We start from the raw sequence: 26072 nt of genomic DNA, 5'->3' as shown, positions 1-26072 counted from the left end.
TTCTCTTAGATCAAATCTTTGTAGACAACAATCAAAGCTTTTCCTAAAATCTTTCTGAATTATACAGATACATGTTAATATGGAAATAAGATGCAGCTTTAAATCCCTTGTAAAAATACCATGTGGCTTATCTTATTATAAAGTATTTATCTTATTTTTTTTTATATAGTAAGCCATTCAGAGTTGCTTAAGTAGGTGGCATATAAATGTTGTTTATTAGTAATTGAATAAATAAATACTTTTTATTACTGTTTATTTTTTATATTTCTTGCCCACAAGTGTGTTTCACTGCGAGGGTATTTATTCTACCATTCATGATTTGAAAAGCCATTATTTTACCCACTTTAAAAATGCTAACAAGTTCAAGTTACCAAAATATTTAAATCATGCTGTATCTTATTTTGTCCTATTTTGATAATAGGTAATTAGATTTAATTCACTGCGATCAGTGATATGAAGAATAAACTGTATATAGGTGTTTTCACAACATTTTATATATCTAGAGAGATAATAATATCAATCTAAAAGAAAAATAGAAAATTGTGATATTTAGCTAGAAGATAAAAGGACTACAATGATAGGAAGATGTTCTTTAATTTGTTCTTACATATAAAAAAGGGAGAATCAGTTCCAGAAAAGTGTCTTCCAAAATCACAAATCCCTGAATCTTTTGGAGTTATCTGGAAGAGAATCACTGATCCCATATTCTGATATTTATTTTACCAGACAAATACATACAGTATTGTGATGTCCTTGGGGTTCTCTGAGCTTGGTTCTTTTCTTATACAGTATAGATGAACCTATTGACTAAATTTAATATAATTTACATTAATTAGGACCTATCACTTAACCTGTCTTCTAAATTCACCTTCCCCAACATGACATCCTTTGAATTTGTCTACAGTTTCCATCATCTCTGACCAGCATGACAAAGGTGGCTGGTGTGGATGGAGACTGTAGTTAAATGCATCCACATAATGGCAGATTGGGAAATCCCATTCAACATCAGTAGATCTCCTCCAAAAACTTTGGCTTTCTGGAATTATTTTGGCATGAATTGGAGTAGAGGTGGGAAAAGTCTATGCATTAAAACTATATAGAATAACTCAACATTTCTACCATGTTGTAGCATAATGACTCTTATGACCCAACAGGTCTTACCTCTTTCTCCCTTTAGTACTTCTCTCACTGTGATTCTAACCAACTCATGCTTGGAACTCCTAGTATGACATAAGACAATGCAAACCTCTTTTGCTATAGGCTGAATAAAGTCTCAGTTCCAGAGCAACATGAGCCAATCAGAGCACACATGTAAATAGCTCATTTTCCGTTATTGGCGGAGAAGGAGCTTTGTCTTTTCTAATCCAGATTTGCTCTGGATTCTGGAGTTGGTTTAATACCAGTATCTGAAAAATTGTGCAGTTTTACTAGGATGCTTAATGTGGAACTTGGGCCATGACTCTGAACCACTGCAGGTTAAATATCAGCACTTGTCTTACTTTAAATATTTGTATGGTAGCTGGAAATGGAGAATAAATGGGGAAAAATGGATAATCAAAATGGCTCAGTAGGACTAAAACAAGTACTAAGTGACAGCAGCATGCTGACCTTGATTGATTGATTGATTATGTACTGTGGTGAGATGATTATATGCACAGAGATGGAAAGATTCGACACTATTCACTATGAAGGAATGGTTGGTGAAATTGACAGATCTTGCTGAGATGGATAAACTAACTTCTTTGTTTAGAGAAAAGACACTACATTTAGTGGTGACTGGAAACCTCTTATGGACTTTTTGTGTAAAAATGAAAAAAATGAACTTGTGATTTATGGTTTTGATGATTAGACAGGGTAGAGTATAGAAAGAAGAGAGTTATGATGTAACTTTAGAGAGGTTAAAATATAATTGTACTTATACAGTGGTACCTCGGGTCATGAATGCTTCTGTTCACAACCAATTTGGGTCACGAACAGCACCGTTCGCAAAATTTTGCTTCCGTTCACGAATGCCGGATCGGGTGATGAACAGGATCCGCGGCCATTTTCCCTGCCGTGACACGTGGTCATGGCTTCCTGTAGGGAGGGGGACTCTCCCTCCAAGCAATAACCGCCTCCTCACCCGCCTTCCTGTCCTCCACGCCAGAAGTCGCCTCGAGCAAGGTTAGCGTTCTCTCGCTTTGTACTGTACTTTGTGTCATATTTTTGTAGTTTAAAAAAAAAAATACATATGGTTCAGAACGGATTAACAGTAATTACATTGAACCTTATGAGAAAATTTGATTCGGGTCACGACCAAAATCGGTTGGCGACCAAATTCGGAGGGGTCAGAACGGATTAACCATATTTACATTGAACCTTATGGGAAAATTTGATTCGGGTGGTGACCAAAATCGGTTGGCGACCAAATTTGGAGGGGTCAGAACAGATTAATCGTATTTACATTGAACCTTATGGGAAAATTTGATTCGGGTCGCGACCAATTCGAGTCACGACCAGAGTCGTGGAATGAATTAAGTTCGTGAACTGAGGTACCACTGTAATTGCTGTGAAGAATATCAGAAGCCTCTGCTTTGTATCTTTTTTCTTTCTTTTCTTTTTTCTTTATATTACTTTGTATTAGTTTTTATCTTCTTTTTTAGAAGTTTTAACAAATTATATTTAAAAAAAGATTGATTGATTTATTATCAAGCCAGTTTCAACTCTTAGGGACCACAAAGATATATTTCCTCCAGTAGGATCTCTCCCCAGTCTGGTCCTTCAGGTCTTCCAATGGTGCACCCATCACCATTGTAACTGAATTCATCCACCCTTTTCTTCTCTTTCCTTCTACCTTTCCCAGCATTATAGACTTCTCCAGCGGGTTAGGTCTTTACATAATGTCTTGGAAGCATAATATTTGAGCTTGATCATTTGTGGCTTGAGTGAGAACTCTGTGCTGATTTGTTCAAAGATCCATTTGTTTTCCTGGCTTCCATGCTATTCTCAGAAGTCTTCTCCAACACCAGTTAAAAAGCATCAATATTCTTTCTACCCTGCTTCTTCAAAGTCCAGCTTTTGCTTCCATAGAATGTCACAGGGAAAAGTTGCTTGCACAGTTCTGATCTTTGTAGGTATATATACATCCTGACATCTGAGTATCTTTTCCAATGACTTCCTTGCTACTCAACCAAATGGTAGTATTAGCATATTTTTTGTATTAGCTGTTTCCTTGGCTCAAATACCTAAGTAGGGTCAGACATAGCTATTCGTTTGATGGGAGACCATTGTGGAATCAAAGGTTGTAGATTAGACTGAGAAGCTAAACAAATAAATAAGTCACTAATGTACTGTTTCCAAGAAAGTACAAAGAACTATCCATGAACTCACTAGGAACTGAGTTTAACTCTAAAAAGACATTCCGTTGTAGCATAGGGAAAAGATGAGCAGGTAGGTTATGATAGAGATGATGAATTATTCAGAGTAGGCAAACATGTATCAATCTCCCATTAGAACCCAGAATCAAGTAAAAAAGCTGAATAATAAGAAATTCAAGACCACTAAAAGAAAGCCCTTCACACAGGCAAAAACGTGAATCCAGGACACTGATCTTCATGGGACTACATTAATTTACTTTGGATACACATGAAGCCACAATCATAAACAGAACACATCTATCTTCACAAAATGTAGCATAACAATCACAGGCAAATGCTCTAGATTAAAAATTCCTATTGCATCAAGAACAGTGAAATTTTGATTTAACAGACCTGTGTGTGTGTTGGGGGGGGCATTCATTACCCCAAAAGACGTTTACATAGAAGTCCTTTCATTTGCGATGATTTATCTAACTCATGTAATTGTTGCAATTGAAGTAAATTAAGCAAATGTTTTAAATTGCCACAAATGACATTCATGTAAAATAGCATCCAACTTATTAACATTAAAATGAACAAAACTTGTCTTGGACAAAACTTGGACTTGTCTTTAGTTCACAGGGATGTCTGGATAGAAATCTGGTCCTTTGCACCCAAAGTCTGCTAAATGGAGGTTCATTAGATCAAGGTTTCACTGCATACCATTGCTTCCCTTGTGGCTAGTAGTTTGGAGTTTTAAAACACATAATATAATTAAATAATTCTCTGGGGCAAAAAGTGCCATTTTACTAGAAATCTAGTACATGGTAAAACAGGCTACAACAGTACCAAAGGATTGGTTTATTATAGGGCAAACTTGGTTTATTATAATTTGGTTTATGATAGGGCAGTGTTCATGCAGTCAAATCACCAATGCATTTTAAACACTTGGCTTGTAATAGATTTCTATAACAGGTTTATCTGAAGTACATCAAATCATGAATCACATTTTTCTATGCAGAATAGCTATGATTATCATAGATGCAAAGTTTTTGGGCAGTGCCGTTCCACATGATATCATGTGGATCCACATGAAAGCACTGTCGAAACCCAAATCTTATCTACAGTACTGAGATTGAACTATAACAGTCACACACTTGACAAATGTTGGCATCACCTATATTGGAGCATGCCCCCCCCCATGTTAAGAACACTTTTTTAATACAGTGTTAAAGCTCCCAAGGTATCAAAGAAGGATAAGCCAATGCAATGAATGGTTTTATGATATTCATACACATTTAGCAAGATTTAGTATTCAAATAGGATTGGACAGAGTGTGGTGAAGACATAGAATGAAAGGGAAATGACAACTGCATTAGCAAATTCTGCATCTAGTATATTTGTGCCTAGGCTATCAGGTACAGAGAGCTATTGCCCAGCTCATCATTCAGAGAACTGGGAAACAGAGTAGTCATTTATGGGAAATCTTCAAACAAATTTCAAGATTAAATTGAATGCTTTATTTCATTTTTTTAAAAGTGTCTACAATATATCCAAAATGAATTTAGGACAAGAATTGAAGAGAGTCCCATTATAAGACCCTATAGCTGATTTTTAATTCAAATGACAATTTATAAGAGTGTGCACAAGTAGACATCCCTTAATCCACTCAACTTGTCCAGTTGACAATACATTCACATGTATCAACTATGAAGACATTTATATCAAGCCTTACTCTGAAGGTGTTCAATGGTCTGTCTATACCTCTGTCATATTCTGTTTCATCTTAACAACAGCCTTGGGAGGAAGATGATATACAGACAATGACTGTTTCCTGGTGCTGATTTAAGGTGCAGGATTTAAACTTGATTTTCCACAATCCTATTCAATGCTCTGAGTCTTCCCCTGCTAGGTACTCTTTAGATGTGTTGGATTTTAATCATTCCCAATGGCCATGTTGAGTGGAAATGATGGGAGTGTACTTCAAAGCAGCTGGAGTGAATCAGACTGGGGAAGGCCTGTTCGACCATTACACTAGGCCGGTTGTTTTCAGCACCAGTATCTACAATGCTATCTTTGCTTCAAAAGTTAAAGATGCCCTAGAATGGATCATGGTTCCTGGTGACGACGCGGCCACACCTGCATGGTTTCCTTGGTCGCAGTACAGAAGTGGCATGATTCTCTTCACTGAAACAAAGAGGCTTAGCATTGCTGTTGCACTTTATCTCTTATTACTTGCAAAAGCCCAAAGCCTCTTCTGATATGTGCGTGTGCTGGAGGACACAGAGGAGCTGTTCAGCAGAGCAAAGTGAAATAACTACTTGCTCTTAGATGCAAGGGGGCAGTGTTGCACTGTGATGCAGCTCTGGGAAGGCTTGAACCTTCCTTGAAGCAAAGCATGCTTTAGAAGAGTTGCACACCTCTAATTATACACAGCAATCACAACTAAGGATATATCTTTTTTATTTGTTAAACCACCTGAAATACCTAATAGCAATTTGCATAGTTTAAATTACGTGCTTTATGTATTTCTCTCTTATCAGGGCTGAATTTCTCATCACTCCGGCTCTTTGGACATCTCTGAATAATAACAATACATACAACAGTGAAAACACCCTCTATGCTTATTTACACCACTAATAATTATATAACATATATAATATAATTATTATATTATATTATATTATATTATATTATATTATATTATATTATATTATATTATATTATATTATATTATATATTAATATATTATATAGGTATTATATAATATTATATATATAATTATATATACAGTTTTTATCCTATTTCCTGTTGCTTTTTCTTGTAAGCTAAACACTTCCTTTCCCCATAATATACCTGTTCCAGCTCATTTAGGTCATCCTCTTCTACATTTCCCACATCTAAAAGATCCTTTTATAGTGCAGTGTCCAGAACTATCAACACTATTTCAAGAGTTGCTCAGCTCTGATGTTAAGAGTTTGGCCATCATTCTGCATTCAGCTCTTTTCCTAAGGACACTTTATTCAGACTGAAGTCAACCAAATCTCTCAGGATTATAAAGGAAATAGCATTTGGGTTACATGAGCTGATTCACCATATCCCAATTTCTGACATTCATGCATTCAGCTGGGAGATTTGAAGGATAGCAAGTCCTCACATGTTCAGATTAATGCCTGAATTTGTTTTTTCCACACAATTATGTCCCTGCAGCATTTGAACTATATAAAGCAAAGATTCTGCACTTGTTGCTATTTGGTGCATAGCTTTGGTGTTTGTCTCCTGGAGTTCCTTGGGCTGGGCATGACAGTAAGTCATTTCATGTCTAAAAAATTAATCTCTGCCATGGCCACAGCATGGACTTTTCCAGTAGAGGATCTAAGACAGGGAAAAAAAAAAAAAACCCAATGGAGCATTCCAGAGTTGTCATGTGACTTGCTTTGGCCAATAGAGAGACAGAATGTTTACTCTTGGTTAAGGTGAGTTTGTGGGTTTATGATGGGAGACATTCTTTCTCCATATCATTACAGATGAAGCAAATTATGAGCGGAATTGGCATTCTCTGACCCATTTTCCCCCTTTCTGGATAGCCACTGAAGAACTTTATTTCCCATTCATTTACTGTTGTTGTTGTTTGTCTATTCCAGTTAATCGACGATTACAGGTGATGACCCGCCCCCCCAGCCATGAGTTCCTGTAAGCTGTTAGTTGTTGCTCTTTTTGCCGCCTTCCTTATCTCTTTAGGTAAGATGTGTAAAAGAGTTGCTGCTGTGCAGGATACCTTTCAAGGGTTGTTCCCCTTGTAAAAATAAGGACAGGTTGCTCAATACATATTGCATAAGAGAAAGGGATGTCTATAGTGTCATGTTGAGCTCAATATCTTCAGTATAATTTGCTTTTTTTTTTTTTTTTTGGTCCCTTCGAGTCCGTGTTGATTCCTGGTGACTGCCTGGACAAGTCCCTGCAGTTTTCTTGGCAATATTTCAGAAGTAGTCTGCCATTACCTCCTTCCTAAGGCTGAGAGGGAGTGACTGGCCCAAGGTCAGCCAGTTGGCTTTGTGCCTAAGGCGGGACTAGAATTCATAGTCTCTCAGTTTCTAGCCTGATGCCTTAACCACTACATCAAACTAGCTCTCACCAGTATAATCTGTAGGCTTGTTTATTTTAGTCATGCTGTTCAGAAGGGACCATGTGGATACTCAATGCTTGGGGGACAAATGGGTTATATCTCTCAGTGCTTCCTCCCTGTCTCAGCCCCTGATTTGGAAGAGGTATGCTGGATCAGACCACAAAAGCATCCTGTTTTGCTCAAAGGCCCCCCATTGTTCCCAGTTACTAGAACTGAAGTGGACTGCCTTTAGTTCTGGAAGTGGTACATAGCAATCATAACCAGCAGCCATAGATAGTGTTATTTTCTTCAAGAATTTTTCTAATCCCATTTTAAAATCCTCACAGTGACCATCAACACATCTTAGGCCTGGGAAAAAAATATTCCATTTCACAGATCCAGAATCCGAAACTGCTTTATACTGTGGGCTTTTCTGCAGCTGCTTATCTCCCATGCATAAGCCAGCTGGAAATAAAGCTGATTTAACAAATCCCATTTTGGATTTCAGCCTCTTCTTTTGTTTTGACCATTGTGATGGCTTGATGTTTTGTCTGGACTGTGTCTACCATGGCTTCTGTTTGGTAGATTCCCCTGCTTTAGCCCTTCTGGATAGGAAGGAAGGAAGGAAGGAAGGAAGGAAGGAAGGAAGGAAGGAAGGAAGGAAGGAAGGAAGGAAGGAAGGAAGGAAGGAAGGAAACCAGTTTTACAACCAGTTTTACCCTTGTTCCTGTCACTTGAGCTAGAAGGTGAAAGTGGCAGAATTCTTGTCAATTTCATTTCACCTGGTTAAAACAAACAACAGCAGGTCCTTCCATCATTGAACTTGTTAAAAAAATGCATCAATGAACTATTAATGAACTTGTAGAAAGCAAAACAAAACCCAACCCCTTGCCTTTTCACTATTCCCCTGGTGAAATAGTGATGGAGGATAAAAGGAAGAGGTGTTCCTGCCACAGGCTAAGGTAGCCAAATGGAATGGAGGGTGTTGTTTATAAGGAGTTGAAGTGCAGCACACAAAGCAGAGAGTACGGGTTGATGCTTGTCATCCAGTGCAAGATGAAAAACATTTCTAACATAGAGCCAGAAAACGCAGGCAGAGTTTATGTTAGCTGCTGGCTGGGAGTGGGTTAAGGAATGATGTCATGTGAATCTGCGCTCCAAAAATGGTAGCTGCTTAGGCTTGCCCTGGGGCAAACTGGAATGCTGATCTGCCTTCAGATCATCAACCATTTAATCCACCACTGTCTTCTTTAATTTCCACTTGCAACAGTTGCCAGATCTCTGGCAAGTTTTTTTTTTTTTAGCTCCAATAATTGCAATCTTTTACTTGAAGATGTCTGGGGTTGAATTGAAAATCTGTTGCATGCAGAGCAGGTGTTTGGCCACTGAGTGACAGCTCCTCCTGACCACAAATGGTTTTCATCCTATTTCTTATTCATTTTGCATGAGTGTCAAGTGATTTTGATTGTAATTCTTCTTTGGTTAAGGATCCAGTCTGAACCTATCTGCCAGACTCTGTTGGCAAAGAGGAGGAAGGTGCCGCCGGAACAATCAGTGTTACTACAATGAAGTCGAGATTGGAACATGTTACCATTCCCGACTGAAATGTTGCCGAGATAAGAGCTAAGAGGAAACACCAGTATAAATGTTGCAAAATTATGAACCAGAATATCTGAAGCAGGGCAATATTTCCATCTTCATTTAATGCTTCTTAATGCTCAGCAGTTCAGTCAGGAAACAGGACTGTTATATGGATGGTATACCAATCATTTACTCCAATACTGTTAGAAAATTACTCCTGCTCCTCACTTGAAAAAAAAAATCGTACAGTCTTTCCAACCTGTGGAGTCATTATTGAACCCTGGTACAAGTATGTTGAGACACAAAGCTCGCTTTAGCATTTAAAACATGTAATTTAGTTTAGCCTGATTAATATACAAAGTTTCCTTATATTGAACTAGCCCTGCACTGTTTGCTCAGATGGTAGAGACTTCTTGCAAGCTTGTAACAAAGCCCTTCCAAACGGCGAGGTCATTGGTTGAATATGGGATCTCTTACATGTGCCCTGCCATTGAGCTATGGCAGTGCAGAGCATCACAAAGTGGCCTCCATGGGCACCTAGTGCTTCTAATGAGCGTGGGCTTTTCATTCCCCTCAGTGCTGGTAGACAGGTAGATCTACAGACTTTTTCATGCTAAGGTGTGATACCTGTATTGCATAATAATAAAAATAACAACCCTACCACAACCAGAAGGTCCTTCCAGATCAGTAATAAAAATATCAGTAATAATAATAACAACCCTACCACAACCAGAAGGTCCTTCCAGATCAGTAATAAAAATATCAGTAATAATAATAACAACCCTACCACAACCAGAAGGTCCTTCTATCCTATCTAATATTACAAAAGGCTCCAGCATTCAGAGAGAAGGATAACTTGCTTGAGTTCATTGCAATTTTTGAGCACATCCCAAAGCAGCATTTTTTCAGACCATGCTGGACCCAAATTGCTTCCAATGGCTGTGCTGGATGGAATTGACAAAAGTTATCCCGTTCATGCCATATATAGCTATGAAATCCAGCAGAAGTTTCTTTTTCCCCAAATTTGTTGAAGACAGTTTGGAAGAGACACGGCTGCTTGCAGCATGCATACCGTTTCCCAGTCTACCTTTGAACTTTTTCAGTGTTTCTTAAACTTGCCCAACCCATTTACCAAAAGACAAAGAAGTGTGTTCTGATGTAGATATGAAGGAAGTTAATACCTCTATCAAATCCCCTTTCAGTAAAAGTGGTTGTGTGAGTGTCAGAACCATTTTTGCTTTTTTTTAAAAAAAATCAGGTTTCTAGCCTTTGTGTCTACAAAGACACTTACAGATCAAATCACAGAAAATGATGATAGATTATTGTTTATTTTATGATAGGTGTTTTTGATCATCCTTTCTAGTCCTCCATAATACCAACCCAGCTTATCTTTGTCTGCCTTCAGGGAAAGTGGACACATTTTCAAAACAAGCAAGAGGTGGGCTCCACTTACCATTCTAATTTCCTGAGAATGGCTATGAAGTCTCATAGAGTGGAGGGATATTTTGAGCAATAAAAATGATGCTTATGGCTGATGTTTTGTTTTGCAGCTTCCCATTTCAATTCCTTTAATTAAAGAGTTTAAAATGTGAAATACAGTGAGGCATAGCACCTGGTAACACCAAGGGAGGCATTCAGATGCATTTCATTGTTCACACTAGTTATAACAAGAGATAGATGTGTGTATACACCACAATATTTTGTATTTATTCATAACACATTTAAGCCACTTTCCAATTAAAAGCATGCATACATGGAAGAGAGACAATCAGTTAAAACAGTTGAGAAGAAACAACAAAAGAAAATGTTTATAGAGTTCATTCATAATTATGGCACCCTAGAATTTTCAGACCATGGTTGGTTAAACAAGCTATTATGGATGGGCCTAGACTTCATGCTAAACCATAAGACCATAAACCACATTATGGTCTAGCATAAGATCATCCCTGTCAACCAATCAGGGTAAGAAATAGGGGTATGATGTATTCAATGCACTATGTATAACTCACTGGAATGTGTGTGTGTGTGTACCCAACTCTAGCTCACAGTGTCTCTCAGACCCTCAAGGGAAAGCTCCATCACACCAAGATGTTAGTAATTAGGGAGTAATAACTTTTGGAGTACTCTTACCCTAAACCCAAGTTAAGAAATACAGTCAAGCAATGAACGAGAGCAAACTGCTGATTGTTTACTAAAATTGTCATTTATCACAAATGAAAAAAAAATGTTGCCAGTTAAAAACAGAATCTGGAAAGATAGTTTTGCATTCACTGCTGTGGTCAGTCACTGGATTATTGGATCGGGTTGAGAGAATTTAAAATTTTTTTGCCTTTCTACACTTGTCCTATGCTTGACAGTACCTATATTTCCCTTTAAATCATAACTCCCACCAAAGAGTATTGAGGACTCACAAGCACATGCTGTACAAAAGGCAAAGGTCCCTGTGTTTGAATGTTTCTTCTGTGGATGAGCTCTTGGTGGAGCTGTGAAGTCACTGATGCTAGCCTCGTTACTTTTTTGGATCAAATTCATTTTCTTTTCTTGAGGATCAGTAGTGTTACTGTTTTATCCCTTGTGGGGCTTAGATCTGCTTCTCATCTTTCATCTTCGCCTTATAATTTCCCACAACAAAGGCTAGGAAGAATCCCAAGAGAAGTGCATAGGCCAAATCTGGGCAGACAGTGGTCACCATTGCCCTGTAAGAGAGTAAATGTGAGGGCAGTCTAGGGAGAAAGAGACAGAATTAGAGAAATAACCATGCAAGCTCAATCCTTTCTAGGCTACAAGGAAAAGTAGCACCTTACTTTTTCACCATTAGATAATCCAGGTTCATATGAATGCTCTATCACATTAGTTCTAGAGAAAACCTTCCATAGCTTAGGACCTGGGTACGAATATGTATGCGCTCCACATTGTTGACCAGAGGAGAGGGTCAGAGTAGCCAGCATTTGCTCAGCATTTAGAAACCTTGGGAGGAGGTCGCTGGAGACTGATGGAATTACAATGGTATACGATTTATCTATACAGTCATTCAAAACTGGCATAAGATGAGGGATTCACAGTAGCAACAGCCAAGCATTTTCCTTTTTCCCTATGAACCCACCAACTTAGAAGGAGGCAGCTACTCCTAAAAGGTAATCCTTCATCTAATCTGCTCCCAGATGGAATAGCCAGGTGGAACCCCAGAGAAACCACTGGCTGAGGTGGGAGGAGGATCCATTGCTTCCTCTAAATGTGTCTTCCCTCCTGTGGATCACTCTGCCACAGCAAGCTCACAATATGTGACTTTGAGGACATCCTTAGAACATTGCATGCAGAGCAAGCGTCTGCGGTTACAAGAGCTGTGTCTCTATGTGTAATTAAGTGCTGCTCTGACTGGCAGATGGGAAAGGCAGTGGGTGACGAACTGACTTCCATTTGCCACTTGAGGAAGCTGCTGAATTTCATCTCTTGGTAATTCTGATAGGACTGCAAAGATGTAGATATTTGTCACTCCAAAGGCTCCAAATGAAGTCACAGCATAATGCAGAAGTAACAATACTATAAGATTAGAAAAAAAATCATGGAGCAATATTACCTTAGTCCAACCCAAGCTGGTGCCCTCCAGATGTACTGGACCAACTCATAGAACTCCAACTACTACAAGCTTGGGATTCCTTCAACTTCAAATCCATCTCATTTGGAGGACTCCATGCTGGGGAAGCCTCTATTGTCATTGCAAGGATATACCTAATAATAAGGTTAATAGTAAGGCATATTCTGAGTTTCAGCTTCCTACAAGGGCCTTGTTGACCACTGTTCAAAAGAAGGCCAGAGGAATTAAATTAGAACTTTTATGCAGATCAGTGAGACCATTCATGCATCTGTCAAGCACAATTCAGCATAAGAGTAAAGCTTGTTTTTCCAAGCTTGCCACTTTCACTACAGAACAATCAAGTTTTCACCTACATAATTCACTTGTTCAATGCCTTGTTTTTTCTTTTCATTCTAATTATCTCATTTCCCATGGTAAGTACACATTGTACAATGTGTATATAAAAGTCTTTTATATAACATTTTCTGCCATGGAAGATGGATGTAAAACTGGATTTAGTTCCTTCATATTCAGGATATGGAAGCAGAGTTCAAGTGATGTTTTCCCATCTTCTCCTCTACAAGCTTTTGGTAAACAAAGAGAATGTGTAGAGTATTGGTATTCTTGAGCTTCTTTTAGTTTGCTTTGGGGGGGTGGGGTGTCTCAGCTGTATTTACAGCTAGTCATTTCAATTTGGCATGTATAGGCACCTAAAGCTGTTAAGTTAAATCCTGACATCTGCAGGCACCACTAGGAAAAAAAACCAGTACTGTTTTTTTCCCAGTGTTTTTCAGAGCTGCCCTGAAATAATGATTGATGGCAATTGGGACCAGAATTGCTGTCGCTAAGTGATGCAGTCATAAAGCACAATGTCACATGACTGCACCACTTAGTGATGGCAATTCCGGCACTCCCAGTTGCTGTCATTAAGTGAATCACTGTGGGTCGTTAACTGAGGACATCATGTGGTTGCCATTTATGACTTCCTGCCAGCTTTCCTGTTGATTTTGCTTGTTGGAAACCAGCAAAAAAGGTCGCAAATGGTGACCAGGTGACCACGGGGATGCTGGAACAGCAGGAACTCTGAGGACCAGTTGTAAGCACCACTCGTTCAGCATTGTCACAAGTCTGAATGATTGCTGAGTGAGTGGTTGTTAACCGAGGACCACCTGTAGATCAGTCATGGATGCTTGTAATAAATCATGGTCTCAGTGTATTGATATATGTATGTCTGTAAATATACATTTTGTATTTTTGTACATTTTGTTTCTTTTTTCAGTTTTTTTTCTTATTTTCTTATTTTATATATTATTTTTGTTTTTTTGTATTTAGTTAATAATAAAAAAGAAAGAAAGCCTGGGAGAGGAAATCCAGTAGATCTAATACAGTGTTGTCCAAACTTGGCCACTTTAAGATGAATGGACTTCAACTCCCAGAATTCCCCAGCCAGCCATGTAATGCTGGCTGGGGAATTCTGGGAGTTGAAGTCCACTCATCTTAAAGTGGCCAAGTTTGGACAACACTGATCTAATAGATCTGGTCTATAAAAATCAAGATGATCCCTAGATGGAGGCCAAAGGTCATGGTTTCCTGTATTTCTTTGCTGTCATCTAAGGAGATCTCAGGATTTTTGTAGTCCAGATCTGTTAATCCTATTATCTAGAAATCTGACATGAAATATCACCACATCTGAGTATTTTATACCCTCACTAGCCATAGAAGATTTTTACTGGTAACATAACTTTCTCTGCCATGTTAAAACAAAATAAAAGGAAAGTATCCTTTGCCATCTCACAAAAACTAAACCTCTCACCTCCAGATACCAAGTTCTCCTCCTTCTGGACAAACAGCTTTAATCACACTAGATGGCAGCAAAGATAGGATTGTCAGTACTCATGGTTGTAACTAATTCTGCAGCCCAGTGATGGTAGGTCTAATGCTGTTAAGAGTGGTCTAGCATGATAGCTCTTCTTCTTCCCTCCAAATTTAGAAATCAGATCCAGAACAATGTTAAATGCTTCTAAATAGCATTAGAGAAGCTCTGGGCATAAACATGCCTTTTTAGACACTAATGTAAGATCATAATGTTCTCTGAAAATGTACTTGCACTCGCTTTGGCCTTTTTAGAACTGTAAGTGGATATTACTGGAATGGAATGATGTAAGAGATGAGCTTACAACAAAGCACAGCTAATTCCGTTTTTCTGAGGCCGATGCAGGATTTCAGCATGATCTTCAGGAGTACCAGAACTCTGTTTCTCATATATTAGCAATTATGCAATGGAAATAGGCAATATGTTGATGAGATTCTCAGTCCGATTAGAAGCTCCATTTCTGTCTACCTGTATCTGTGGCCAACTTGTCCTGCAGAACCGTATTTCATCAGTGACAGAATATTCTATTTCTTTTGTACACTAAGAGTCATAATGATGGACACATGACCAGATTAAGAGGTTACCACCACTTGCCACTCTGAAATCTTGTGACTGTGGTGATATTTACCCACTAATTTTATTACTGATTAAAATCTTTGCAGTCTCTTTCATCAACGGCAGCAGGGCAACCTCAGGGCAATTCAGTAACTCATTAAACATGGAGTAAACATTTACATTTGACATTGTGTTTTGAAAATGCCTGCTGCAAATAATGATCTGGTTTTGAAGAAAGTAGAAAAAGACCCAGTTTGGTCTACTGGTTAGGCTAGAAACTAGATACAGGGCTAGAAACCAGAAACTGTGAGTTCTAGTCCTGCCTTAGGCACAAGGCCAGCTGGGTGATCTTGGGCCAGTCACTTTCTCTCAGCCCTAGAAAGGAGGCAATGGCAAACAACTTCTGAAATCTTGCCAGGAAAACTGCAGGGACTTGTCCAGGCAGTTGCCAGGAGTCAACAATGACTCAAAGGCATGCACACACACACAAAAGCAGCATTCTCATTCATGTCAGTTAGTGACCATTTGTAGCCATAAACATTCAGCTTTCTATAGGCACAACTAGAGAGGAACATGAACATGCTGTCAACCAGTAGTTGAGATGGTGGAAAAGTATGTTTGTGTAAAATTTGATCCTCTTCCTTTTAACTTGGGGCTAAATAAGGAAAGGAATTGGTGGGTTCCCTTGACTTTGTTTCCCCACCCATCACACATTGCTTGCCACCAAGAAAACAACCATCAATCACTTTCCCAAATGTGGGGTGGACAAGTCTAAGTGGGTCCTTGAAATAGACCTGCCAATAGCCTGTCTCACAGAGGTGTTCCAACCCTTTCACCTGTTGGACCCATTTCCTATCATGTAGTTACTACTCTTGCTTAGAAAAGAGTGAGTAGTCACTTGCTTCTCCTCCACTTTCCTATGAGAAAAAAATAAGTAAGTCAGGTTTTCTTTGAGATGAGCCTGGGCTGATTAAACCTAGGAGAATATAAGCAGAATGGGAAAAAGAGAAAGCATGACAGAAATTATTGTTACAGGTTGACAGGAGAGTCTGTATCTAAGGAGAGTTGACTAATTCTTCCCAAGAACATATTGGTACATCCGTTTCTTTCTCCCAGTTTCTCTTCCCTTCCAGTTCTCTTTCATGCTGCTCTTCTTCAATTCCCATAATTCCACAGCATTAGGCTGGACAGTTGGTGCAGGTCCTACTTGGTGTTCTACTCCATTTTCAGTGTCTGAAAAATGTACTACTTACTTATTAGATTTTTCTACTGCTGCAGTTGTTACAGGCTCCTTCTTGATTGCTCAGCAGCCAATCTTTCACCATCCCATCAGGAAATGGGACATTATCCCCAAGCCCCTCAAGTGTTTGCAGAAAAGTCAAGGTCAGTATTCCATTTCTTACAAGATATGGAACCTCCCAAACAAAGTGGAAAGAAGACTTCACCCTCCACTATTGCACACTCTTGCACTATATCATTGTCCCAGGTGGGTCTGCAAAGACCCAGAGAGCTTCCGTTGCTCTCTCCATCTATGCATTGAGGAAAGAAACAATAGCTATGAACTTCATTAGGAGGAAGAGCTACTTTGCATGATGTTTATCTTAACCTGCTCCACTTTCTGAACAAATGCAGAACAAGCAATGCCAGGGATGCCAAAAGTGGAAAGCGAACCACAGCTTCTCTTCAGCAAGCCTTCTTCCAATAGGAAATGCTTTGTTATGTGACTTCATTTCTCATTTGCACAGAAGCCAGTCTCATGAGAAATGGTGCAGGCTAACATGGAACCAGAATGTGGCTAAGGTCTTGATATGGCCCACAGATTGCCTGTTGGCCACACCTTCCTTTTAGCTTGTCCAGATTTTTACTTTGGTTTGCCAAAGTCTATGTTGCTTCTCTAGCCCCTTCAGGACCATATTCTAGGAGTAGGCATTGTGGTACCCACCATATAAAGATCTCCCAGGCAGCCCCCTTGTGGACTGCTTGCTCCTTAATCTGCCTGAATTTTTATTGAAAGAAAAAGATTAATTCAGAAGACAACATGTTGCCAAGCAAAGTTTCATCCTTTATCCAAAGATTTCTTTGCAGCAATGATTTTTCACTCCACAAATGTTTCACTTGGATGGTATATTGCAGCTCTAGTTCACTTAGACAATTGGTTTTATGAGATTGGCTAAGCCGATGGTGTCTGCAGGGATAGGAACAGACTGATCAAAGCAGCATCTCCTTTCTATGTGCATTACCCCTTTGGAAAATGTATTGTGATATTGCATGCATATACAAAAGGGGTAGGACTTCTTTCACATCAGCATGATGCTGCTTTCAGTCCTGCAGATGCCTCTGGGATCTTTCCACTGATCTGTTACAGGATTATTTTAAGGGGTGCAACTGGATAATGCCATCAAATATTTGGAAGACTTGCAAGAGGTAAGCAGCTACGAAATATGCTGGCTTAATGGGGTCAGTCAAATCAGGCTTTCTTCTTCATTCTTATCAGTTTATCCATGAAAGTCATGACCATGGTATTTTGATGAAAATTGTTCACTCAAATGATAACATTTTGTTTTATATAAGAGTTTAATGTAATGGATATAGGCTTTCTTTAAATTGCAAAGGAGACCATGTGGGTGTTTTAAAAAAAATGAAGGCAGATTGTTTCTCCAGTATGGTCAGTGTGTCTCTGCCTCATAAACATAACAGGTTAACATCTTTATTGGAGGACACATATACACAGAAAATATACCCTGGGATTGTAAGGAAGGAGCTTGGAAAGTTTCCAGGAAATACAAAGATGTTATTCTCTGTGATTTTCTATAATTTGCCTTCTCCCACAAATATACGTGACTGCATAAATGATTTTGAATATTGGACAGTCACAAGACAGCTAAGAGTTACATATGTGTCCATGTTCGTTGTTATTCCAAACATACTTATCAAATCTGCAAACATTGCACACGTTCTAATCCTAATATTACCTCCATCCCTGTATAATTATGATCACTCATGCCATGTCATGCCTTATTTGTTTAAATGTTTAAATGAAATTACCTTTTCAATTAAATTAAGTGAATTTCCTGATGGGAAGGCGTAAGATTGGCCGCTGAGCAACGCAGACGGAGCCTGTAACAATTGTAGCAGTAATTTATTTAAACATTTAATTCATTTAAAACGAAATGAATTGTTCCACACATTTTATTGCAGCAAACCTTCTAACCGCTTGACACTCTTTAGCAAAGTTGCAAGCACTATTTGAAGATTCATTAATGTGCAATTGATGAAAACCACAAATCTGCGCCTCTTACAAGAAGTATCCAGTGAACACAGTGAGGTGCATTGATAAAAGGGATGGGAAGGGGAGTAGAGTTTTAGAAGGGGAGTAACAGGAAACATGTGTCTGCAATGTTTGCCACATCAGCGATCTACTCTACGTTTTCAAATTCTTATGACATCATAACTTGTTATAAATAGACGGATCTGCTGGGCTTTATGTGGAGTCCTTCTAATTCTTCTTCAGTTCTACTTCCTTGAACTAGCTGGAGAGATTTCGGAGGCAACTTCAGTCATGAGGTTTCTTTTACTAACCTTTGCATTGCTTCTTCTCTTCTCTGTTTCTTCAGGTAAGAGGGGGATGAGTAAACGCAGGGAAATAGAAGCAGAAGGGGAAAAAGAGAAAGCATGACAGAAATTAGCTAAAAAAAAAAAGCATTTCCACTTTGAGGGGATCTTGGAAGCACTTCTGAAGAACATATGGACAGCCCTACAATTCAGATCAGTGCTTAAACCAGACCAGCTGTCCTTCTCCACCAGTCTTTCCACTGATGGACCCTCTCAGCTACTAGGCTCAAGATTTTAGTGATTGTCAGGTGATGAAAGGATTAATACAACAGTAGATTTATTATGTGGAGCTGGACTCGTACAACACAGTAGACCATGCTAAAATGGAATACAGAAGTTTGTGGAAAACCAGTTCTTAGTGTGTTGCGTGAACCTGACCTTATTTATTTATTAAATTACTTATTTTTAGTGCCTTCGAGTCAGTGTTGACTCCTGGCAACTGCCTGCACAAGTCCCTGCAGTTTTCCTGGCAAGATTTCAGAAGTGGTTTGCCATTGTCTGCTTCCTAGGGCTGAGAGAGAGTGACTGGCCCAAGGTCACCCACCTGGCTTTGTGCCTAAGGTGGGACTAAAACTCAGGGTCTCCTGGTTTCTAACCTGGTGCCTTAAGCACTACACCAGACTGGCTGTCATTGACCTTATGTACTGACCTTATATATTCAGTCGCAGGGTGTTAAGTGAACACAATCATTATGTTTTTTTAACAGGGGTACTGGGGGGGTGGGGAGGAGGTGGTCCAGAAAGGGTCAAAATGGTAACAACAACAATGTGATCAAAACCCTGTTTCTTTTTTATGCATGTTTTGCATGCCACTGAGCCTCCCCCCATCCTCCAAAGGTGCCCATGTTTGTTATCCTGGGCTTAGAGTGAAGTGTGTTATAAAAAACAAGGCTACATGCTGCTGTAGGGCAGCTGATTTTCTTGCTGCAGGTCGACAACAGTGTCTGTGTCTAAAGAGAGTTGACTGATTCATCCCAGGAAGAGATTGGTACATGACTCTTGCCTCTTCTTTCTCCCCGTTTCGCTTCCCTTCTGGTTCTCTTTCATGCTGCCCTTCTTCAATTCCCTTAATTCCACAGCATTAGGGCTGGCCAGCTGGTGCAGTCCCTGCTTGGTGTTCTACACCGTTTTCAACGTCTGAAAAATGTACTGATTAATTTTTTCTACCGCTGGAATTGTCACAGGCTCTCTTTCTATTGCTCAGCAGCCACTTTTTTGCATTCCCATCAGAAAATGGGACATCCCAAAATCCCAGAGCCCCTCAAGTGTTTGCAGAATAGTCAGGGTGAGTATTCCATTTCTCATAAGAAGTGGAACAAAGTGGAAAGAAGACTTCACCCTCCACTACTGCTCACTCTCGCACTATATCATTGTCCCAGGTGTCAGCCTAGAAAGTGCATACTGCTAGCACAGAGCCCTTGGTCAGTTTCACCACCTCAGGCAATAGGCGATCAGGGCAAGGAAACAGTGTAACCGCAAGTTAACTATGGACAGGGGGCGGGCAGTTAACTCACAGCAGGGAGTCAATGAGAAGTGGGAACACTAGAGCAGCCGGCTCCCCAGGCGCCCTGGGCAACTCCGGCTTACCATACACCAGGAGCGCAGCAATCCAGAGGCAATCAGCGAGCAATTCGAAACCAGATTAAAACAGCCACTCCAACTCACCATAAGAAAAGGGCAAGGAATGCAAGGGCAAGGCAGACAAAGGAAGAAGATTTTAACACAACAGAAACTGGCTGAATCTGCCATCAAGGCGAGGGGAAGGAAGATCGCAACGGACAGATGGGTAGCCCAGGGCAAGGGCAAGGGGCGGAACCAAGGGGTAACTACAGGTCAAGGGGAGAACCGTATAAAACTCCTATAAGAAACCGTGCCAAGCCAATCCTGGCTTTGTCTGTAACTGCTACACATTACGCCTGAATAAACTAGCTTTCATCCGAGCCTGTGCCTCACAAGGCTTCTGTTGAGCGCTGAATGCAGCGAACCTTACATAAAGCCAGGATTGCCTTTGAGCTCTACCTGGAGTAACCCTATTGAGGAGTGCTCACGTTCTTTCTTTTGACCTACCGAACCTATTCAACTTCGTGGAGCGATGGCAAGCAACAGCCAGGGTGCAAGTGGGTGAGACAGCATGGAATCCAGACCAGAGACCCCGGAAGGGAAGGAGACTGTCCGAAGGAAGAGGAGGACAGAGCCCACCCCACCAACACCTGGCAACACAAGGTAGTCAACAGGTGTGGTGTTGGGGTCTAGGGGCCTACTGAGATGAGGAGTCACAATGCAGCAGGGAGCAAGCTCCCGGAGGAGGGAGCTGGAGGACCGGATTTCCCAAATGGAGGATGACTTCAGATGTCAGTTGGTGACCATGCAAGGGGTGCTGTAGTCACTGCTTCGTGACCCTGGAGCCCTGCCTGGGGGAGTCCAGGAAGGCAACAAGGGAGTAGGAAATGCGGAACCCACACCTGGACTGGCAACAACAGCTAGACCCACGGGATGTGCAACGGGATGACCGACGGCTGGCAAAGAGAACCAACGGTCAGCGGAGGCGCTCATGTTTAGGAACCTGAAAAGCAATTTCTCAGGGTACCCTGAGCAACTGCCCTGCATGGGCAGCAGTGGGCACCTGTTCGACAGCGACAGGGAGTGGGTTGCCTACATGGCCGACCTGCTGGAGGGGTGGGCGGCCAGGTAGGTCATCCGCCTGTACGATGCCAACACCAGAACTAGAGAATTTCCCTGAGTTCATGCAAGCCCTCAGGGACAGATTCGAGGACACACTGAGTGCCAGGTGAGCCAGGGACGAGATTCGCCAACTGTACCAAGGGGAAAGGTCAGTATCCAAATATGCCATGGAATTCAAGTGCCTTGTGGAGAAGCTGCCTGACTGGCCAGAGTCCCTGAATGTGGACTATTTCCAACACGGGCTCCACCCAGAGATCCTAGAGAAAGCACTCAGCCAGGATGACCAAAGACCCTAAAGGAATGGATCTGGCTGGCAGGGACAGCAGAAACTGCCTGGGACCAGATCAAGCAGAGGACCTGAGCCCAGAAACCAGCCAGACCCAACCATGGCAAGGCGAACCCAGAGGTGAGGCATGGGAGCCAACGGCGGGGACCCGATGGTAGAGAAGCCCAGCGGAAGGTAGGTCTATGTTACTGATGTGGAGGGAAGGGGCACAGGGCAGTGCAATGCCCCTTGGAGCAGGACTCCCTGATGCACCACATGGAGGATGGGGCTCAGCAATCTCCAATAGCCAGATCCCCTAACCTGCCCCGAAAGGGGGCAGTGGCCAGCAGAGCGGGGTGCGGTGGAACTGGGTGGTCCGCTTCTGAGTCCGGTTCCTCAAGGGAAGAGAGCAAGCCAGCAGGAAATGACAGTCACCTGCACTGAAGCACGCCCCAGTGCAGGTACAGGAGCTGTGGCATGAGGACCCGCTGGTAAGTGGGGACTGCTCACCCATGTGGGTTAGGGTCTACCTCAAGGGGGGTGAGATCAGGAGTGGAGGCGAACTTCGAGGCCCTGCTGGACTTGGGGTGTACCTGCTGCCTCATTCACCCAGTGCTGGTGTCAGGACTGGGGCTTCGGGTGAGGAAACTCAGGGAGCCCATTGTGTTTAGCCAGCTGGATGGATCGATAGCGGTGGGAGGGGGACTGGCACAGTATTACACTGAGCCAGTCGTAATGAGATCAGAACCCATCGGGAGGAGCTGCGGTTCATAGTTACCCCAATGGACAACTATGCACTGGTGCTGGGCCTGGCATGGCTCAAGCACCAGAATCTGCATATCGACTGGGCATCTGAGGCCCTGTAATTCGGCGACACTAACAGACATATGGGATCAGACCACGGAGGAGACTTGATGGCAGAGAACCCAGCGGGACTTGAAGTGCCGGTGATGGAAGGGGCAGCCAAGGGGTGGCATGCTGCAGTGGTGGCTGGAACAGTGGCAGCAAGACCCGGGCAACCAACCGTGGGCAAGGCGAGAGCAGTGACGGCGCCAAGGGTGGCCAGAGAGCGAGGGGGATGATGGTAATGGCTGCGACCGAGGCGACCATGGTGGTAGAGACATTGGCACCAGGACCCAAGGGGCCCGCAACAAACCAGGCAAGGGCAGCAGCGGTGCTGAAAATGGCAGCAGCAGCAGCTGTGGAGCCGGTGGCGGTGGGAGCCAACCAGTCAGCACCAGGCGAGCAGAGAGAGACCAGCAGTATACCGGGTCCCTACCGCGACCTGGAGGCAGTCTTCAGCGAGGCAGAATCGGACCAACTACCCCCCACTGACCCACAGATTGCGCTATCGACCTGGAACCCAGGGCCAAACTGCCTAAGCCCAAAATGTACTCCATGTCAGGGAAGGAGATGGCTGCCCTGAGGGAATTTATTGAGAAGAACTTTGGCAGAGGCTTCATCCAGCCTGCAAAATCCCTGATGGCAGCCTCAGTGCTCTTCCGGGAGAAGGACGGCTCACTGAGGCTGTGTGTAGACTGCCGGGGGCTGAATGCCATCAGCACGGAAAACCAGTACCTGCTCCCCCTCATGAAAGACTTGCTGTCACACCTATCCAAAGGGAAGGATTTCACCAAATGACCTGAGAGAAGGGTATTTCAGGGTTTGAATACATGAGGGCAATGAATGGAAAACTGCCTTTAATTGCCCCTTGGGTAGTTGCCAGTACTGTATCATGCTGTTTGGGTTAAGGGGAACTGCAGGAGTATTCATGCAGCTGATTAATGAGGTGCTGCATGATTTCCTCTACTGGGGGTACTGGTCTACCTGGACAACATCCTCATATACTCAGAGATGCTGGAGGAGCATGTGAAACTGGTCAGAGTGATGCTTGAGAGACTGCTGGAGGCACAACTGTATGCGAAACTCTCCAAATACAAATTTCACCAGGAAACCTTGGACTACCTGGGGTACAGAATATCCAGCTGCGGTGTGGAGATGGACCCGGCAAAGGTAAAGGACGTGCTGGGGTGGGAGGCGCCATGGACCCACATGCAGCTCCAAAGCTTCCTGGGCTTCACGAACTTCTACCGCCAGTTCATCCCCAACTTCACCTAAGTCGGTCTCCTCCTAATGGACCTACTAAAGACCCAAGGGAGTGGAAGACCCCCTAAACTGGGCATGACCCTTGCATGGACTCAGGAATGCCAAGAGGCATTCAAGGACTTGAAACACCAGTTCACCACGGAACCCATTTTGTGGCACCCCAACCCAGACAAACAATTCATCGTCCAAGCCGATGCCTCAGATGTGGCGACAGGCACAGTCATCCTGCAGCCGGGACCACGGGGGGTCATCCATCCATGCGTGTATGCCTCTCGGAAGTTCAGCAAGACAGAGCGTAAGTGGATGGTCTGGGAGGAAGAAGCCTTCATGATAAAGTGGGCACTTTTCACCTGGAGGCATCTGCTGGAGGGAGCGAACCATCCATTCAAAGTCTGGACCGACCATAAGAATCTGGAGGTGCTTAGGACCCTGTGGAAGCTGTCACCTAAGCAAGTGTGCTGGTTGCAGTACTTCACCTGGTTCAATTTTGCACTTAAACACATACCAGGGAAGAGGAACTTCCTGGCGGATGGCCTGTCCCACCTACCTCAGCACAACAGCCAGAGGGAGGAAGTCGTGGACTCAATTATCCCTGCGACCCAGATGGTGGCGAAAGCCATAACCCGAGCCCAGGCAGAGAAGCAGAAGCGGGAGGTGGAACCGGAGCTAAGGCGAACCTTCTTGGAAGCCGGTAAAAGGACTCTTGGTTGGTGCTAAATAAAGAATTAGTGAGGGGGCAAGGGGGCTTGTGGTGGCATGAGCGGAAAATCTATGTGCTGTAGGGGTGCCATAGGGAGGTGTTGGAGCGGGGGCACAACGACAAGAATGCAGGGCATTACGGTTTTGTGAAAACCCTCCACCTTCTGCACAGGCAGTTCTTGTGGCTATCACTCCAAAAAGACATGGAAGCGTACATATCCAGCTGCCCAACCTGTGCGATGGCTAAAGGGAACAAAGGGAAACCCCGGGGACTCCCCCAGCCAGTGACAAACCCTGAAAGCCCATCGCAGGAGATTGCCATGGACTTCATTGTTGAGCTGCCGGAGAGCAGGGGTAAGACAGCTATCTGGGGGATCACACTTTGTGGCATGCAGGCAGGTCCCAACAGCTGAGAAGCTGGCGTGGCTGTTCATACAGCATGTATACCGTCTGCATGGGGCACCCAGGCAGATAGTGAGCAACCGGGGTGGGAACTTCATTGAGAAGTTCTGGAGAGAGTTCCTGAAGTGGGTGGGGACCCATCAGGCATTGTCCCCTGGGGCACATCCAGAAACAGATGGGGCCACTGAACACCTTAATCTGGGGTTGGAGCAATACTTGAGATGTTATTTGAGCTACTAGCAGGACTATTGGGCAGAGTTGCTGCCATTCGCGGATGTAGCTTACAATAAGCGGTACACCAGAGCACTGGTTTCACCCCGTTCAAGGTAGTGACGGGGTAGGAATTCATGGCCATGCCAGAGCTGCCCCAGCCACCATCCCAGATAGGCTCCCTGGACAAATGGATGGCCCAAATTGGTGACACATGGCGGGTGAACCAGGTGGTGCTAGAAGGAGCCAAAGCGGAGTACAAGAAGTACGTGGACCACAAATGGCAACCCAGAAATGGGAGATAGGGGACAAGGTGTACCTGTCAACAAAAAAACTTGAAAACTCACCAAGCGTCCAAGAAGTTGGGTCCCAAATTTGTGGGCCCATTCCCCATTAAGGAAATAATAAACCTGGTTATGGTAAGATTAGAGCTCCTCAAGGCATTAGGGAAGGCCCACCTGATTTTCCACTGCAGCTTGCAAATCCTCACTTGATTGGCATGACAAAGCGCCTGCACCTGCCCTGGTTATGGTAGATGGGAAGCAGCACTTCAAAGTTAAGCAAATCCTGGATGCCAGGAAATGCAGGGGCCAGCTGCAATTCCTGGTACAGTGGAAGCACTTCCCCAAATCCCACAGCAAGTGGGTCAACAAAGCCCATGTCAAGGCACCCAGGTTAGTCAAGGAGTTCTATGACAAACACCCCAGCAAGCCCAAATAGAGGGAGGGAGTCTCTCTTCAGGGGGGTGGTATGTCAGATTCAGCCTAGAAAATGCACACTGCTAGCACAGAGCCCTTGGTCAGTTTCACCACCTCAGGCAATAGGCGATCAGGGCAAGGAAACAGTGTAACCGCAAGTTAACTATGGACAGGGGGCGGGCAGTTAACTCACAGCAGGGAGTCAATGAGAAGTGGCAACACTAGAGCAGCCGGCTCCCCAGGCGCCCTGGGCAACTCCGGCTTACCATACACCAGGAGCGCAGCAATCCAGAGGCAATCAGCGAGCAATTCGAAACCAGATTAAAACAGCCACTCCAACTCACCATAAGAAAAGGGCAAGGAATGCAAGGGCAAG

At 42.8% G+C, this 26072-nt stretch overlaps 1 long non-coding RNA gene across 3 annotated transcripts in view; it reads left to right on the top strand.

Moving 5' to 3' along the window:
- The window catches only part of LOC148214353 (uncharacterized), a 77316-nt gene that overhangs the window by 46713 nt on the left and 4531 nt on the right, over positions 1–26072 (top strand). The window contains exon 1 of one of the 3 annotated variants that reach the window (XR_015798203.1): positions 18521–18637. The exons of 1 other annotated variant lie outside the window; for it this stretch is intronic. This is a non-coding gene — a long non-coding RNA (uncharacterized LOC148214353). Of the gene's footprint in view, positions 1–18520; positions 18638–24186; positions 24379–26072 lie in introns of those variants that run through there. One more of the 3 variants, XR_015798204.1, reaches the window with a different exon arrangement.

Source organism: Python bivittatus, unplaced genomic scaffold, assembly GCF_059951505.1.
Source record: "Python bivittatus isolate LINGU-HERP-01145 unplaced genomic scaffold, Pbiv_v1 ctg000690_np1212, whole genome shotgun sequence".
Classification (NCBI taxonomy): Eukaryota; Metazoa; Chordata; class Lepidosauria; order Squamata; family Pythonidae; genus Python; species Python bivittatus.
Note: the sequence above shows the minus strand (reverse complement) of the source record. Positions and strands in the feature narration are given on the sequence as shown.